Consider the following 14558-nt stretch of genomic DNA (forward strand, 5'->3'; position numbering starts at 1 on the left):
CTACATGCAATGGTGTCAATTCTTTTCTTTGTGGCGTTCACCTGTGCCCTGGTGGTGGAGAGTGCAATGTGCTGTCCAACATGGAGCAGCAGTGCGTCCAGCACCTGACCCGGCACTTTGGAAAATCCAGGCTGCAAAATGCCATTTAGCTGGCTCACAGTGTGCTGGAACGTGCCCATGCCAAGGAAGTGCAAGACCAACACCAGCTTTACTAGGTATGGCTGTTCTATGTCATCCTGGATCTGGATGAGGAGGTCTGCAGTGGTCTCCCTGTTGAGGTGGTAGAGGGTGAGGATGTGTGTGTCAGTGAGGGTCCATGGTGTAGCCCTTTCACAGGGTTTGGGCGCACGCTGTGCATGGCGTCTCCTCACAATCCACTTCCTCCCCCCCACTGCCTTTTGTTCCCTCTGGTGGTACTCCAGCCCCTGCAGCTCCATGTTGGCATGATTAGTGGCAGTATGGCGGTGCAGGGAAGTGTGTTTGGGGAAGGTGTGTCCTTTGTGTACTCTTCCTGGGTGCATTGGGTGACCTTTGGTGCACCAGTGGCCTAATTTCCATCACCTGAATATATTTACCACCTGCTTTCTGGTGTAGCTATCTCCACCTTGATTTTGCCGGTGTTACCAGTGAAAAACTACAGTGTTACAGCCATTTCCCAACGTGTAATTGGTTGGTAACACCGTTGTGTCAGTAATTCCGGTGCTGATCGCGCTGGCGTCGTGGATTCTGTTGCCAGTTTTACCAGCACTGGTATTTCCAGCGCTGGAAATATTGGCGCTGGTAATACCATCAATGGTATTGCCGCAACTCGTACTTCACCGGAACGATAAAAGTGCTGGTAACCGGAATTACCACCACTTTGACCATATCCTGGCAAACCCGTATTGAGTCCCATTGTTTCTTCTCTTTTCCCCTCATTTACTGAGTAATTCCTCGTTCAGAAAGGGTTTGTTGAGTGTTCCCTGCTCTTCCCTAGTACCAGTGCCTTTTGGGTACCTTCTCCAGCGCTGCAGTTCCACGGCTTCCCTGTAGTCAGTCTTGCGGTTGCATGGTGTATGTTGGGTCTCCCATTCAGCTCCTGTATGCACCAAAGTAACCTTTTCTTTCCTACATACATATCACTTATTACATTTCATAATGCCAGCTTATGCCATGCTACCCTCAACCAATCTTAAATTGGTGTCAAGGTAATTCTTTTAGCAGTGGCATTATTCGTAACTGAAAGTGGCTTCCTGGAGAGGGGAATGCAGACAGCTCTTAGACACCATCTGTTAGGGCCAATGTGTTCTGATTGTATTCCCTGTGTGAACACCATCTGAGCACATTCCCTAAGGAGCACATACCCTAGGGACTACTTAAGGAAATAACTTCCTTAGGGAATGCCACATGAGACCCTTCACAACCACGGGGGGCTTTGATGCTTCTAAGGGGGGTGGCCTCAGGGTACCAGGTAGCATGATCAACTACGACCAAGATATACCAGTTTCCGGAGGAGTTCTGAGGATCCAAAGGACCCACAATGTCCATACCTGTTCTCTTGAAAGGCTGCCCAACCATGGGTAGGGGAATTAAGGGGGACTTTGTGGCTCCACCCGCCCTGCCAGATGCTTGCCAGGAAATAGCAGGACCGGACAAATGCTTTTATCTTTGACCCCATTTGGGGCCAGTAGAGAAATGAGCTGACAGCGAAGGTGACCTGCCAACGGAACGTTGTTAGCCAACTTCAACAGGAGCCTTCTGTGGGACTGAGGAAACACCAAACGCCAGCTGGCCCCCGACTCAGAACTCTTGTGCTCACCAAACAGGAGTCTGTTCTCCCATTACACCTTGAACATCGCAGGGGTTTCTACCTGGTCTTGCTTCTCTACCTGCTCATACTTCTCTACCTGCTCCGGCCTCTCTTGGCCCTCTTTCTGATCCCACCTGTGAGGCTAAAAACCTTGGGGCATCTTCGACTCCACACTTTCCTTCTCTCCTCACATCTTTGACGTCTCTAAGAAGTCAGACTACCATCTGCACCTCCTCAGAGGTATTCTTCCTTTCCTCTCTTTCCCCCAGAAGCTCACTGTCTCCAGACCTCTGGTTCTCTCCAGTCTGGACTACTGTAACAGCCTCTTTCTAAACATGCCTGCCTCTACTCTCTGCCCTCTGTAACTCACCAAAACAGGACTGCAAGACTTGTCCTTGGCCTCAAGCCCAGGGATCGTATCTCTCCAGGACTGAAATCACTGCACTGGCTCCCAGTGGCGGCAAGGATTAAGTTCAAAACCCTCTGCATTGTCCACAAGGCCTTCAGGGCCCTGGGACCACAATACCTCCAACTCTCTCTTCCTAAATATCTTCCTTCCCGAGCGCTTCGCTCAACTGCCTCCAACTCCCTCAGGGTTAGTCGCTTCTCCAAGCAGCGAGTTGGTGGTAGATCTCTTTCTTTGGCAGGGGTCACCCTCTGGAACAGCCTCCATGCCTCTCTGAAACTTGAGGAGAATCATCTCTGGTTCCAGAAGCACAGCAAGACCTTCCTCTTTGCTTTTGCTTTCTCTCCTCCTCTCCCCTGCTGATCTCCTGTCTGAATCTGATACTGCACTGGCTACCTGGCTAGCCTCTGATCTCGGGCCCAGGTCCCCTCCCCTTCCAGTTGCAAACCTGCACTGCCCTCCTGGCAACCCTTGCCCTCTGGGACTGTTTTCTGTATCCCTACAGCCCCTATTAGCACTTGACACCCGATGTCTGCACTTACCCTTGCACTTGCCACGAGCTGGCCGCACTCCTATTTATTGCCTCTATTCATTTTACTGTTATCCTATGTACTGCACTGCCCCCTCACCTTTCCCCCCACAGTTTATCGCTTCCCCACTCCCCTGCACTTGCAAGATCTCAATGTCACCTGCCCTAGTAGGATTGTTGTCTCTGTCTTCCCTCTGTTTCCCCTCCCATGCCTCATCACACCTTGAAACACTTGTGTATAGGCGCGTTATAAATGCCTTATCATATCATATCATATGCCAAAGTTGGACAGTTGCGCTGCGCTTGACAAAAGTCAGCCTGGATTGGGCACCCAGCTAACGACAAGTCACTTATCTCGGGGAGACCTGCATGGTCTGAAGCTACTGTGTCCTCCACCTCAGTTTCGTGTTCTACGTCTGTAGGCAACCCTGAGCTCACTGAGTTGTGTGCCACCACAGCAATTACTTCAGTGGCCACTAGACCCTCTCCAGCAGGAGAAACCGTCTCTCTAGACTCAGGATCCGAACTGGGTATTACCGGTGGAGCCAGTCTTATACCATTGTCAGCCAGTAGAGCTGGACCCATTGCTGCCAGTGCTGCTGCCCGAGCTGCTTCCTTTGCCCTCAATCGTGTGACCGCAGCGATAATTTCAGCATCAGGCCTATCGTTCCCTAAACTATGGTCTACCAGAACGGTATTCTTGACAGCGACGCAAAGTTGAGAGGTTTACCCCTCCAACTGAACTGCACGATAGCCAGTGGGCATCGGGTGAGACGAACAAATCCCCTGACTAGTCTGGGGGACCAGGAATGATCTGGTCCTCTTGCACCCATCGTCGTCATACAGAAGTGATGCTTACAGCAGTATCACAGAGTACTGGGCTTTTGCACCCGTTAATGAACACATTGTCCAAAAGGATCTCTGTATTAGCGGGATCTGGGACCTCGGTTGGAGACCCAGTACCTTTCCCACTCAGGGATACAAATGCTCACATTGAATATTTCCTCTTCTTCTTCCATGAGCATAGCGTTGACTACGACGAGCTTGGGTCTAGCCTTGCAGGCAGGATTTCCCTTCCCATGTCTCTGATCTCATCAGATAATTCAGCCTTGAGGGGCTGTGAGCGTGGACGCCCCAGTGCTAGGGGTGCCCTCATTTCTCCTTTCTGCCAGAGTTGACGATGTAGGGGACGGGTTTCTCTCCTCTGACTTTTGGGGCCCTTTCTTGGCAGGGGGGTGCAAACCTTTGTCGTTAGCCTCTTTCGGTTTATGTTTCTTGCTCCCCTCTTCACCTGGTTTGGATACACTAACGACAGCCTTTTTCTGGATGCAAGAGCCACAAACTGATCGGCAGCCTTTGAAAGCTTCCGAGGGTCCATGATAGTCTTGTCCACTAGATTCTAGTGTAACTCCATCTCACATTGTCCAAGCATGCTCTCACATGTAATCAGATTAAACATGCCCATAAATGTGTGTACTTTGTTAGCTGTGACCCAACCACTCAGCTATTTCAGGGACTGATGCATAAATGCCTCAAAGGTTTGACTCCCCTTCTTGGTGAGCTCTTTGAAGCTCTTGAGGTACTGTTCTATGGTCTTGCAGAACTTCCAGAGGACTGCAGCCTTTATCTTGGAATAGATGGGACTCTCTTCCGGAGTCAACTGAATAATAACATCAGTTCCAACTGTTGGAAGACGGCTCATAAAGGCTGCTCCCCACAACTCCTCTTCCACTTCCTGGAGGCAGAAAGCTAACTACAGCTTTTCAAACCAGTCAAAAATATCCTTCCCCTCTTAATATGGTTGGACTTAATCCTTAGGGAGGTGGCACTAAGATTTTCCTGCGAAGCCACAGCTGGAGACATTTCCTTCTTGGCTGGAAGTTTTGGTGGCTTCTTTCTGGGCCTCAAGCTCCATCTTGCGCAGCATCACTAAGCCCCTTTGCTTCTTTTCCTCCAGGGTGACTCTCCTTTCTTCCAGGAGGTAGATCCTGTCAGGGTTGATTACAGCATGATGCCCCAGGTGTCTGGCTAGAGCTCATGATACCCTGGATGCGTGCAACTTGGGGGAGGCTTGTGGCCTTTGGGAGACCACTGTGCCTGCCTGGTGGGAGGAATGCTGAGAAGCTCTATCGCTGTCACTCTCCTCGTCAGTATCCACGCCCCCCCGGGTGCATGGGCAATAGGGTTTTGGGATCCATCTCGCTGCTGGTCCCTCCATCCCCCTAGCTTCCTCGAAAAGGTTGGAGACTTTTCAGCAGGTTTGCTTACTTAACCTTACCGCCATGAGGGAGACCCCTCTTTCGACAGGGGCCGCGCATTGACCATGTCATGGTCTGCACTGTGCTTATGTCGAGTTACATGGTTGTAAAAATACCATGGCAGTAAAAAACTAACACTAACTGCACACAGTTATTTTGGCTGGCTGGATGGCTATAAGAACAGTATATTTCAAATCCCACCGCTCCCACTAGTGTGTCGAATTGAATTCTTCCTCGCAGGAGTACAAGGGTTGAGCAGTGACAAATGGCTGCCCAGCCCTCACACTTCTATAACCAAAACACAATGCAATCATAAAGGTAAAACTGGGACAGTTAAGAGATATACCTTGTTCGCCTTTTGTGGTTACATGGGCCGAGGGCAGTCTCTACTCCTAAGAGGGGTGTGAAGGTGAACCAGTAGTGATCCAAACAACACAATATCGCAGTCCAAAATAAGGGAATGTCCAATCAAGGTTATATAAAAATACAAACACTTTAATTAAACACGCCATCTGCACGTAGAACAAAAATAGATTACTGTACAAAAACCCTCCCCAAAGGAAAGACAGAGAAGATTTGACAGACTGGAGAAAGTAGCACTTTGAGATTAGTTCCAGGGGTTGTAGGTAAGGTACTACCAAAAAGGATATCTTGGTTAAGACATCTGCCGTCTCATGGAAGAACTCGAACTTGATGTTCTCGGTCTGACTGAGACATGGTTCACGGCCACATCTGTCACGAATTTTGACACTCTCCTCTCTGATGGCGACAGGATAGTCTCTGTGCCCAGAACCAACCGTCCCGGTGGGGTAGTAGCCTTGATCTTCCTGAAGTGGATCCCTGCCTCTATCATTCCTATGCAGGACTACTCCTTTAAAGGCCTGGTCTGCAGGCTCTCTCTCCTGGTCGCTCTCTCACTGTGGCTAATATCTACCGGCACCTGACCAGGTAACTTCCTTCTTTTGCGAGTGGGCCGACCTCTCCTCCTCCTTACTGGCCTCTAATGCTCAGCATCTCCTCATCTCCTCCTCAGAGACCTCAACATCCTCCTGGATGCTTTCTGTCCTTCTGAGATTCTCTTTCTCTCTCTCTATTCTTCCCTCTGACCCGACTCACTCTGCAGGGCACACCCTGGATGTTCTGATCCCCTCAGACCTCCCCCTCTCTAACCCTCTCACCACTCCTCTCTCCTGGAGTGGCCATTTTCTCCTCTGCTCCCACCTCTTTCTCTCTACCCCTCAGGCCAAGCCGACTGCATCACTGCCACCCACCTTCTTGATCATCCGACCCAAGAAGCGTGTGTCAGTCAAGACTTTCGCCGCCACTTTGTCTCTCCCTTTTGCACCTCTGGCTAACTCATATCTTGACACAGCCCTGTCTAACCTCCATTGTTCAATCTCTGACACCCTTGATGTACTTGCCCCGTCATGAGGATCCGCTTGAAGCCCAAAACCAAGTGCAACTCTTGGTACGACTCAGACCTCATAACCTTAAGCACAAGTGTAGGGTGGCTGAGAGGAAATGGAGGGCATTAGTTGCACCCTCTGACAAACTGGCCAGCCACCTGCTCCAAAGGCAGTACCGACTCTCTGTCCACACTAAGAAGAGAGCACACATCCAAGCCTGCGACTCTGCAGCATCTAACAACATGGCCAAACTCTTTAAAATATGCAAGTAGCTGACCAATCCTGCTGCAGTCTCTACCTCTCCTGTTCCCTCCCAGGCCCCCTGCACGGCCTTGGCTTCTCCTTTCATCAATAAAAACATGACATCCTGTCTACCCTCTCCCCCTCTCCATCCTCGTCCTCTACTCCTGGCAGGTCATCATTAATGTTTACTTGAACGGTACCGTCTTGGTCCAAGTGCCCTCAAACCAACCTTCTCCTCTTTGATAGATGCTTCCTGCGCCTCATCAATTTTCTTTCTTCTCCTGCTGTCCCCTCTCTCCCCTCCACTGCTCCCTCCCCTCCCCCTGCTGTCTCCTCCTTAGCTACCTTGCCCTCTCCTCCTTTCTCTTCTGCCCTCCCTCAGGCCGCTTCTATACCTATGCAGGACGTACCGCTGATTTGTACCCTCCCCTGGAAGTCTTTCAAGGACGGCAACCTTCTCCATATTGTCAATCTAAACTCTTGCTCAGCTGTGAAACACTCCTCTGACATCTGCCACCTCCTGGAGGGACTTGATGTCCTCGGTCTCACCGAGACATGGTTCACGGGCCAGCTCTGGCACAAGCTTTGACACTCTCCTCCCTGATGGCTACAAGATCCTCTCTGTGCCCAGGTCGTACCGTTCTGGAGGGACTGTAGCCCTGATCTTCCCCGAGATTCCTGCCTCTGTCATTCCTGTGCAGGCCTACTCCTCTTTAGAATCTTTAGAATGCCTCTTCTGCAGGCTCTCTCTCTCTCCTGGCCATTCCCTTACTGTGGCTACCATCTATCGGACACCTGGTCAGATCCCCCCTTCCTCTCCAAGTGGGTAGACCTCTCCTCTTCCCTCCTTGTCTCAACCACTCAACTCCTCCTTATTGGAGACTTCAACATCCATCTGGATGCTTCCTGTCCTCCCACTGGACTCTTTTGTGACCTCTGCGACTCTCACTCTCTATTCTCCCCTCTGGCCCGACTCACTCTGCAGGGCACACTCTGGATGTTCTGATCTCTTCAGAGCTTCCCCTTTCATCCCCTCTGACCGCTCCTCTCTCCTGGAGTGACCACTTTCTCCTTTCCTCCCATCTCACCCTCTCTACCCCTCAAGCCAAGGACACCCCAGCACTGCTACCTACCTTCTTGGTTATCCGTCCCATGAAGCGTGTGCCAGGTTAGGCTTTCACTGCCACTTTCTGTCCTTTCCCCGCTTGGCTGACTCAGACCCTGACACAGCCCTTTCCATGCTCAACTCTGCTATATCCGATACTCTTTATGTTCTTGCCCCTGTCATGAGAATCCGCTTAAAGCCCAAAGGCAAGTGCAACTCTTGGTACGACTCAGACCTCATCACCCTTAAACGCAAGTGCATGGTGGCCGAGAGGAATTGGCGTGCTTCTGGTACATCCTCTGACAAACTGGCCTGCCGCCTGCTCCAAAGGCAATACCGGCTCTCCGTCCGCACCAAGAAGAGAGCCCACATCCAATCCCACGTCTCCGCGGCATCTAACAACTCGGCCAAACTCTTTAAAATCTACAAGGAGCTGGCCAATCCTGCTGCAGCCTCTACCTCTCCTGTCCCCTCACATTCCCTCTGCACGGCCCTGGCTTCTGATTTCATCTCTAAAACTCAGGACATTCTGTCTTCTCTCTCTTCCTCTCCCCCTCCTCCATCTACTCCCAGCTCCTCCTCTGGCCCTTCTTGGCCACCCCTGCTCCCTGCTTCTCTGCCTTTCCCTTGTTCTCCTCAGACGATATTTCTAGACAAGTCTGATCTATGAAAGTCTCGTCAAAACAGGTTCTTCCCTGTTCATCCGAAACCATCAAGGATCACATTGACACGCTTGCTCCAGCCTTGGCCGACTTCTGCAATCACTCATTTGCCACTGGGGCCTTCCCCTGCGCCCTGAAGCACTCCCTTGTGCACCTTCTCCTTAAGAAACCCTCTGCCGATCCCTCCTGTCCGGCTAACAATCGCCCGATCTCGATTACTCCTTTTCTGGGCAAACTCTTGGAAAAGCTGGCCATCTCCCAGCTTAACCTCCATACTCAATCTGTTGGTTGTCTCCATGACCATCAGTCTGACTTTAGAGTGGCCAGAAGCACGGAAACTGCTCTCTTGAACATCTGTGAATACCTGCTCTCAAACCTCAACTCTAACCTTCCTGCTGTCCTTAACCTCCTCGATCTCTCTTCTGCTTTCGATACTGTCAACCATGCCATCCTGCTCAACCATCTCCGTGATAACCTGGGTATCACCGATCAGGCCCTGGACTGGCTGACATCCTTTCTCTCTGATTGACCGTCTGAGGTCCAACTTGGGTCCTTCCTCTCTTCTATTTCTCTCTCTACCTGTGGTGTTCCCCAGGGGTCTAATCTTTCTCCCTAGCTGTTCAACCAATACCTGGCACCTCTCACCCACTGCATAGCTGCTCTCTGCTCCAACTTTCAGTGCTATGCGGATGATGCTCAGCTCTCTTTCAGGCTGCCCTCAGCCACCTCTTCTCCCTCTCTCATCCCTGATTGTCTGACCGCAATCCAGGAGTGGTGTTCCGCCAATGATCTCTGCCTTAATGCCAGTAAGACAGAGATCGTCCTCATCGGATCACCAGCTCTGTCCTTTCCTCTCACTCTCTGGCCACCCACCCTGGGCCCTCTTCCTGCTTCTACCTGTGAGGCTAAGAAACTTGGGGTCTTCTTCGACTCCACACTCTCCTTCTCTCCTCACATCGCTAATGTCTCTAAGAAGTCAAACTACCAGCTGCACCTCCTCAGAGGTACTCTTGGTTTTCTCACTTTCCCCCAGAAGCTCACTGTCTCCACACCTATGGCCCTCTCTAGGCTGGACTACTGCAACAGCAACTTTTTAAATCTACCTGTCTCAACTCTCTGTCCTTTACAACTCATCCAGAACAGGAATGCAAGACTTGTCCTTGACCTCAAACCCAGGGATCGTATGTCTCCAGCGCAGAAATATCTTCATTGGCTTCCAGTGGCTGCAAGGTTCAAGTTCAAGACCCTCTGCATTGTCTGCAAGGCTTTCTGGGGCCTGGGACCGCAATACCTCCAACTCTCTCTACCTAAATATCTTCCTACTCAACCCCTCCACTCCTACACCTGCAACTCTTTGAGGGTCAGTTGCAAAGAGTTGGGGGCAGACCTTTTTCTTTGGCTGGGGCCTCCCTCTGGAACAGCCTCCCTGCCCCTCTGAAAATTGAGCACAACCATCTCCAGTTCCGGAAGCACCCCAAGACCTTCCTTTTTGCTTCTGCCTTCTCTCTTCCTCTCCCCTGCTAATATCCTGTCTGATCCATGCATTGGTCACCTGACCACCCTCTGAATTGGGGCCAAGGTCCCTGCCGGTCCACTTGCAACCCACACTGCCGCTCTTCACCCCCTGCACTTGGGGTCTGTATCTGTAACCCTACAACCCCCTCCCTTGCACTTATTAGCCACCCGTTGGCTGCACTTCCGAGCACCCGCACTTGCCACCCGTTGGCTGCACTCTCTGCTGTTTCCTTTGTCTCGCACTTCTCCATCCTCCCTCCTTCACCTGTACTTGCACAATTTGAATGTCACAATGCCTAGTAAGATCATCGTTTTTGTCCTCCCTCTGTCTCCCCCATTGTCTTGTCACGCCTTGAAACGCTTGTGTGTAGGCGCGTTATAAATGCCTTCTCATATCATATCATATCATATCAAGACAGGGATGATTGTGACCTAACCAGTCTCTAGGGCCCAAGTGGACCAGGCGGCAGTTCAGTGTCACAGTACCTGAATTCGGTTCTTGTGGGCTAACGAATCAGACATGGGTTGCATGTTGATGTGAGCTGATCAGGCTCAGTCGGGCACGTAGGAAAGCAGAGGCCCTGGCAGCAAGCGGGCATCGAACAAGGGAAAATGTGGGTGCCGTTCCAAGAGCAGTTCAATGTTGGCTGGCAGAGTCAGGCTTTAGCCGCTGGCAGAGGTCAGCAAGTGACGCTCCAGCAGTTGTGAAGTGGTGATCAAGGGGGCATGAAGGTGCAAGCAATAGTTTTTGGGCTAGCTGGGCTGAGCCATGTGGTAACCTCCAGGTAGGATCGGCGAGTGACTGCCCAGGGATTCGGCTTGGTTTCCAGCTTTGAGCAGACACTTCAGGCATGGCAGTTGATGGGCTCCGCTAGGACGCCATTCTGTGTCAGGCTGATGGAGATGCAGTGCAATAGTTTGACTGGTTGTAGGAATGCAGATACCAGTACCTTCCCACTCATTCAGGATGCAGGGAACCGGTTCGATGCAGGTGAATAGGGCACTTGAGCTGCTTTGGCCCTTTGGTCCTCGAGGACAGGATTCTCCGCATCAGGGTCTGCTCTCCGGGGACAGAAGATCCATTGCAGATTGGATGGTCGAGTCCTGGTCCACAGTACTAATCGCTCCAGATAGTCTCTGTGAGTGGCTAGGGACGAGATTTTTCTTCTGTTTTAGACAGTTCCTTCTTCAACTGTGGCGGAGTGCTTTGGGCACTGCAACTGAACGTCTCTTTGGCCTTAAAGCCATCAAAGAGAGGCTGGGTCCTCTGGGTTTCTGTACTGCCGGGTGGCATTATCGGACCGTCTGACCCTAATACACATTCCCTTCCACAGCAGAGCTTACTCACCGGAGCTGACACATGTGCAATACCAATTGGTTTGTGGCGGCCACAATCATAAGTATCACCATGCACTATGCCTAAACTCGCCTGTCCTAGAACTCTAGAACTTTTATTGAATCTTTGTTTTGATACTTTGAAAATGTCACGCACTCGAAAGCAAGAAAACAGCTATCAGAGGTCCTGGTATCACTAAGGAACTTTCTAGGGATCTATGCTCGGAAGAGGGGGATCCAAGGATGAAAGGCATCACCCAACGTGCAAGCAGAAAGGAACTTTTGTTTATTATTTTGAACACATCATGTCAACAGAGGCAAGAGACTTTTTTGTACAAAAGAGACTTAACCACTGAAGGCCCTGATACCGGAAAATGGAACTGTTTGCTTGTCCTGGGAAAGCTTGAGCGTGTGCTGTGCTCCGGAATCCTACCTTGTCCCATGCTTAAAACGTGGGGAAGGGAGACCCCGGCCACCGAATGCTGACTTATTCTTTTTGAACACTACCTTCTTTCTTATGAACACTATCCCACACTTCTTTTGTATTCGGCGTAAGGTAGAAGCTTGCTCCCATCTTAGATTTAGGTTTAGATTTAGGTTTAGATTAGGCGTTTTTCCAATCTACCTTTACAGTTTAATAAACACCCTTGAACTGTGATCACTTGTGTCTGTCTTTACTATTGCCATCATGAGTTCCTTGCAGTAGCCACTACATTCAACAACTCTTCTTGTGGGACAGTCTGACTCACAATAACCAATGGAGTGGGAGGGCGTCTCCTTTCGACCACTGCAGTCCCTGTTTTTCTCAATCTTTTTCTTCAGCTCCACAGCCAGTATGGTAATGTTATGAGTAGAGACAGGAGCTATTGCGTTATTTGACTTTTCACAGTTGTCCCTCTGCTAAGGGATTCCTGGTGACATCTCAACTTTTTGTCATGCCCAGATCTATGGTGTTCAGCAGGAGGATAAGAATTCGAGCTGGAGTGTGACCAATGTTTTCTCTTTTTCCCTACAATTATCACTGCACCCCTTTGACAAGGCACAAGCAGCATGCAGAGAGGTGGCACAATTTCAGTAACCTGTTCTGACGTCTTCTCACTCAGCATCATTGAATGATCAACAACCGCAGCCCCTCCTCTCTGCATGGGAAACCCACTTATTGGGAATTCTTGTGCATGGAACCAGGTCTCGATTAAGCTGCTTACTCAGGCCACATATGTGGTAAACGCTGGAGGAGGAGCAGGATTGATGGAGCATAAGACAGATCACTATGCCCAAAAAAAAGATTGAACTCATACAGGGTCCTGCAGAAAGTGACTGGGGTGAGATAAAGGTTTGGACCTCTGTAGCCATATTCCTGAAAGTAATACTAAAAGAACATCCTTCATTACTATACTTATGAGCTGTTAGAATGAGCATCAAGGTCGTCTGCCACCATGGGAGACAGGAAAAACAGGACATGATGAAGAGGGTGATGCCATTTATCCCTACCCCTACTCCGAGCAATACAAAATCAATAAAATGTAATTTCCATTTTGGGCAATGAGTTGCCTGCCTCTGGGTGTAGTGTCACCCTCACATTCTTTGGACTGGTATGAGGAGGGAGGGTCATTCCCTTTGGGTAATCTTCTGTGATGCACTCTCAGTGATCTCAAAGTCAAATAGAGAACAACTTTACCAGGGCCATCCACCAGACACGAGCCATTCCACAATTAAGCTTAAAGGCTAAAAATAAAGTTTTAAAAAACATTGCGTTCCCAAGCTAATTGAGAAAGCAATATAGCGTGCATTTATTGATATGTTATTGGTATTCATACCTTTCTACAGCTGCCATTTGCATGGTCTCCATGTGCTCTGGCGGATCTGAAATAGTGGGGCATGGATGAGGTTAGAGGGGAATGAGGGAAAATGCAAGATAGCTTTATTAATGCGTAAGAGTGGAAATACCCGCAGCTCTACGTGTCAGTCGGTTTCTAGGTGTTCTTTGTCAAGAGCATAGAGGCATTTGTGTCCACATGGGAGCCTTGTGTGCCCGTGGTGTCAAGATGCATTTATAGTTAACGTGATATGTCAGTTGATTGGACCAGTGTAGTATTCTAAAGTTCAATGTCTTGGAAGGATTATTCGATTGCTGTGTGTGAGCGGGATAGTTCGTACGTGTATAGTATGCTTGAGTGTAGTGATAGAGAACACTAGTACAAAGAAGTTAGTGGTTGAGGGCCCGGTTCTAAACTTGGAGCCTCCGTCCACTGTGGCCATAACCACACCTCAAAAGGGCTGTTCTTAGTGTGTCCTCTCAGTTGTGGTGCCCTTCAGAAAAAAGTGCTTGGGGGGAGAGGTCCTGAGGCACCCTAAAGGGGCCGGAATCTCTCCCAGTGGACAGTGTGTGCTGAATGGTCCCGGATGAGAGTGAAGGAACACAATAAGGAGTGTAAGACATGGATAACATGCAGCAGCATCTTTTTCCCCAAGGAAATTTTATTGTAGGGGTTCCTGTGAGGGTTGAGTCCTGGTGGGGTCCCCATTAAATTGGGTAATAACAACTACTATTACAATGCTTAGAAATTTGCGAAATCCAGCATTAAGCGTTATGTAAGAACGTGGTAATATCATCAACATTATCTCCAACTTTTGATCCAGTCTCGCCATTTCCTACTGTGGCATGACATTTTTTACTGTATCACAGTACACAAAACTCGCCTTCTCCTGCCCCCACCCAAATCAACCCCCCGGGCCAGAAAAATCCCAACACAAGCCTATGCACATTTACACGATCTTAAAACATACATTCACACAGCCTTCACACAGCCAGCATCCATTTCCAAAATCATTCACACAGCATTCTCTCGCTCATTCAAACAGTTTAACGCGCTCATTGACAAAGCATTCATTTCAAACAGCCTTCACACACTCATTTCAAACACACATCCATGCAGCATTCATTCGGACCCTGCTTGTCACTGATGGTGCCTCTTGTGACAAGAGCCCTCCCACACACGAGACCTGCAATCAGGAAGCGCACCAGAGCACATTCTGGTTTCTGACATGCATGCAGGTGCTGGAGGGACCCTTTTCCAGTGCCCTGCTGAGTCTGGATGTGTGGGGAGGCGCAGGAGTGCCCCTTGCACATTCAGGCATGCAGTTCCCCAGCCTACATCCCCAGTGGGCCTTGCAAGGCGGGGAAAGCAAAACGCCCCAGCCTTGCATTTTCAATTGGACATCCAGTCTGGGGAACATAAACTGTCAAAGGTACAGTTTATGTTCTCCAGTGGTGGTGGTGTCTCGAGCATTAGCAAAAACCAAGAGCTAG

General features: G+C 49.9%; 1 protein-coding gene across 1 annotated transcript in view; it reads right to left on the reverse strand.

The window, feature by feature from the left end:
• SLC13A2 (solute carrier family 13 member 2) overlaps positions 1–14558 on the reverse strand; it is a 739631-nt gene that overhangs the window by 72771 nt on the left and 652302 nt on the right. The window lies entirely within an intron of this gene.

Source organism: Ambystoma mexicanum, chromosome 9 (genome assembly GCF_040938575.1).
Source record: "Ambystoma mexicanum isolate Mex_15411 chromosome 9, UKY_AmexF1_1, whole genome shotgun sequence".
NCBI classification, from domain to species: domain Eukaryota; kingdom Metazoa; phylum Chordata; class Amphibia; order Caudata; family Ambystomatidae; genus Ambystoma; species Ambystoma mexicanum.